Here is a 4,579-nt window from a genome sequence, read left to right on the forward strand (position 1 = left end):
ATCATCATGCCAAGGTAGAGAAAACACCTTGGGGGTAAATAGGAGTGGTCAGCGGCGTCTGAATCCGCCTCAGAACAGATATCTTCCTCTAGATTACAATCTGGAGAGGGGTGGGGAGGGTTTGCCATTGAACCCACCATGGAGCGATGTCTGCATGACATTGTATTGCCGCGCAAAACTCTTCTATTTTTCTCTACATGTTCAGCATGACTGTGTACAATATCTGACATGCATACAAAAAAATATGGTGAGATTATGTAAGGAGAGGATGCAGAAATTTAGAGTGATGGTAACAACCAGTGGATGGATCCAAAAATAATGATAGCAGGCTGATGATTGCTTTAATTTAATAAAAAGGCAGATGATGATTGCTTTACTATTTGTTTCCCACCCAAGATGAACAACATAGGCATACCCTAGGTGAACCAGATATTAGACAGAGATACTATTCATTGCTTCCTCGATATGTGCCCCACAACTAATTTAGAACTCAAGTTTGAACATTAATTTGGACCTGACTTGGAGTCCAAGAGGTGAACAGGACGATAAAGTAGCAGGTAATTTTAAGCAATGCATAACATAAGCAGAATCAAAACAGTGCGACCTCTCTTGTGGACCCATGTACTCCTCAGGTTCATCCGCTGAGTCGATGATGGTGATGCCCTTGCGGTGGGTGCCGGCGGCAGGGAAGGAGATCTAAGGTGGCGAAAGACGGCCAGGAGTCGTGATGTCTGGTTTGGTGAATGTTTCTGTCGATGGAGCACCTCAGGTGAGGTGGACGACGTCGCGGCAGGAGCAGGACAAACCACACAAAGTTCCCTTCGACACCTACCTGTAACTGAAGTAATTCTGTAAGGGCTGATTTGGCTTGCATGATTCTAAAAACGCAGGGATAGGAAAAACACCGGAATAGGATAGGAATGCACATGGTAAACAGAGCATTTGTAAACACAAGATTTCTGTCAACTTGGGTGTTTGGTTTACAGGAATTGGAAGAGCAGAGGAATGCAAAGAAACATGGCCAAAATAAAGTGAAACCATATGAAAGTGTGTACAGTTAGAATATTATTCTGCCACTAATGCACTTGGTCTTGTTTTCATGCATAGGATTTTGAAAAGTAGGTCCAGGTGGATCTTTTGCTTCATTCCTTTCAAAAAAATGCATGAATAATTGAATAGTAGAGTGCCATTGGAAAATTCACTATTGCTATGTTTTTTCGTTGAACCAAAATAGCCCTAATGGATCGACATGAATGTATAGTAATAAGTGATGCAACAAGTGTACAACCTCTTTGCCGTAGCCATGTCGACCTCAGCATCATTGGGTTGGTCGCTGAAGCAGTTGAGGCAGAGGTGGCTGTCGGAGGTGTGGAGGAAGATCTGAGGAATCTGTAGACGGCGTCCAGGGCACTGCTCTGTTGTGATGGATCGTTCTGTCGTTGGAGCAGCCCCGGTGAGCCGTAAGACGTCAAGGCTGAAGCAGCACAAGACAGACATCGTCAATCTCAAGTGGGATTCTAATAGAATCTCCAATAGATGATGTAAAATAGATGTAAAATCTACATCAGCAAAAACCACCTGACTACAACAGATGAGGTAAAAACTGTTGACTCTGAACTTAACTGTCGAAGCTGAAATTTACTGTGGAATCTGAATGTTACTGTCAAAACTGAATGCAATGGTAGCAGAGAGGCACTTGGCATGTATTTTAGGGAGGGTCTGCAGTTCATCTTCAACCTGCACCCCCCTTAGCCGCCAGCCACCACCGGCCGAACCGCCGGCCCCAGCGCCGCCTCGCTGCCCCGAAACAACTCCCCACCCCCGGTCCGCCGCCGCCCCGGCCAGCCCTATAGGCCCCCCGCCCCCACCTTGAACCCTAAGATAGATAGTGGGGTACCTCTTTGGCGGGCCCCGGCCCCGCTGCGGGTGGTTCTTCCTTAACTCCGGCGAGCCCCCCACCCCCTGAAAATCGACTGACCCAAAAGTCGATTCAGTCGACTGAAGTGTAGCTAAATCGGAGCAGAGTAGCAGCACGAGCGAGGGGGAGAGCAACAGCAGCAGTGCGAGCGAGAGCCGGAGCAGCAGCAGCTGGGTGAGCGAGCGATCGAGCGACAGCCGGAGCAGCAGCAGCAGCGCGAGCGAGCGAGCGAGAGCTGGAGCAGCAGCAGCTGGGCGAGCGAGCGATCGAGCGAGAGTCGGAGCAGCAGCAGTAGATTTGGGCTATATGGACGCCGCCACCGAAGGGGCCTCGCACTGGGGGAGAGCCGCCATGGAGATGTCGCCCGCGGCGCCGGCTTCAAGGTAGCCGCTCCATGGGGGTGCGGGATGGAGCACCGTCGGCGCCGGGAGGTCGAGCTAAGGAGAAGGTGCGATGCGATGAGTGTACAACCTCTTTGGTGGCGCCGAGTAGGCTTCGGCTTCATCCAAGGAGTCGGTGAGGATGCTGCGGTTCCGGTGGAGCAGGTTAAGGAGGCGCTGTGGGGATGGAGCAGCCGTGATAGACGAGGCGATCGTCGGAGCAACTCCTTGGAGGTGGAGGACGGGGCGACTGAACCGGCTGGACGACGAGATGGACGATGGATCCTCATCCGGGGAGGTGGACGAGGGACGTCGAGCTGTTGCGGTGGACGACGTCGTCGGGGAAGAGGCTCCGGCTGGGCTGCGGTGAGGAGGCGGACGGAGGAGGGTGGGGTTTCACGGCTGGAGCGGAGAGGTTATGGCGGCCTGGGATTTCGAATGGCAAAAAGGAGGCGATGGGAGGGGCGAACCATGACTTAGGGACGCACTTGTCCAAAATGTAGGGTGTGTTACAAAAGTACCCCCCACCGATTTGAACTAGCGGCCCTTTCGGCTCAGGGTTAGAAGGGGGATTTCTCGTGTCGGAATTTGGCAGCTGGAGGGAGTTTCCGTGCGCGTTGTAATTTCGGGATAGCAAGGCGCGGGTTGTGAAGGCGCCAGTTTTGGGAGCACGATATCCGAATTTTCGGGATATAGCAATGCACGGGTTGAATTTTAGGGACAAGCCTAACGTGTAATATTGTACTTGTATGTACCAAATCAATTCACACTTCCCTCAACCAAAAAGAAAACGAAAAAAATAAAATTATTCACACCACACAAAGAGAGAGTCTTGCCCCGTTTTACTATAAAAATGCTATTTAAAGCTACTCATATCAACAATTTAAGTGCAATTAAATGCTATTCGGTAGTATGAATCCATGTTATGTCCAATTAATTTTTTTCGCTTGCTGTATAATGCACGTAACCTACTCATGCCAACATTTTAGTGCATTCCAAATGTCTATACTACCGCTGCAATTCGAACTGAATTTGAATTCGTTTCTCTATTTCAATAACAATCTACAATCATGATTGTTGCCAACTTCAACCATCATTTGTGTAGTACCTTAATAACACACCACATAATTACTATAGAGATAGATATGAACTATGTGTACTACATGAACTCGAATTCTATTTTTTGAATACACTTGATGTTGATTCCAAATAATAGTACATTTGATGTACTAACTATATATTCATAATCTAAACCATGTTCCATACCTGTACACCGTGTTTATCACACATAGTATAGTGCCCCGCCCCCTACATTATGACAAGTATTTAGACCTGAGCTGCAAAAGCCACACATTAGCCCAAATTATGATCAATGTTCTATATATTATAAGTAGTACTAGCAAGATGCCCATGTCTTCCACAGAACATCAACATGATCAAGGTAATTTGCAAATATGGAGAGGGGTGTGGGTATCTTTTTTCAAAATTGCCATAGTTTCCTTCCTATCCGTCAGATATACATCGGACGGCCTATATTGCAGGATGGCAGGCACACCATCATCAACAACTCCATATTTTTTTATAAGAGTAGAGATAAAATATATTATATGTAGTATAACATGTTCATAACCACACCATGTGTATCATTGTTATATATATTCACACAAGCGTCGGTTTAAAACACTATGATAAATTCTTCAAATATCTGAATTCGCTTTTTATAATGAAGTATGATCTCTGTTCGTCTTTTACACCCACACAATCCTCTTACCTTTGTAACTAGCTAGCGCTAACTTTCTCTCGTGCATGCACACACCCGCATCCCTCTCACCCTCCCTCAGCATTCTCTAGCTCCATCGCGCAAATTCGTCTTTTCAGTTTAGGTCGTTCACCCATGGTGTGTGTAGGCCCCGCCAGCTCCTTCTTTACGGCACACATCGATCGATATGCCTCTCTAGCCAGGTGTGCCTAGCACAAACACAAGCTTCCTCTCTTCTCTTATCACCGTCCATGCCTCACTCCCACCACTCTTTTCATCGATCTCGTACTCGCACACTCCTTCCCCCTCGATATAGTATGTCTCTCGCACCACCTCCTAGATGCATCCCTCTCTCTCTATCCTTCTCCCCGTGCATCATTTGCTTCTAACACACACATGCATGTATACCGATCGATCTCCCAACATATACCTAGGTCGACTTTAACTACCCCCCCCCCATCGATCGACATACCTCACAAGTTATGTCTCTCCTTTCTCTGACAAAGGACGATTGATCTTCCT

This window comes from Aegilops tauschii, chromosome 1 (assembly GCF_002575655.3).
Source record: "Aegilops tauschii subsp. strangulata cultivar AL8/78 chromosome 1, Aet v6.0, whole genome shotgun sequence".
NCBI classification, from domain to species: domain Eukaryota; kingdom Viridiplantae; phylum Streptophyta; class Magnoliopsida; order Poales; family Poaceae; genus Aegilops; species Aegilops tauschii.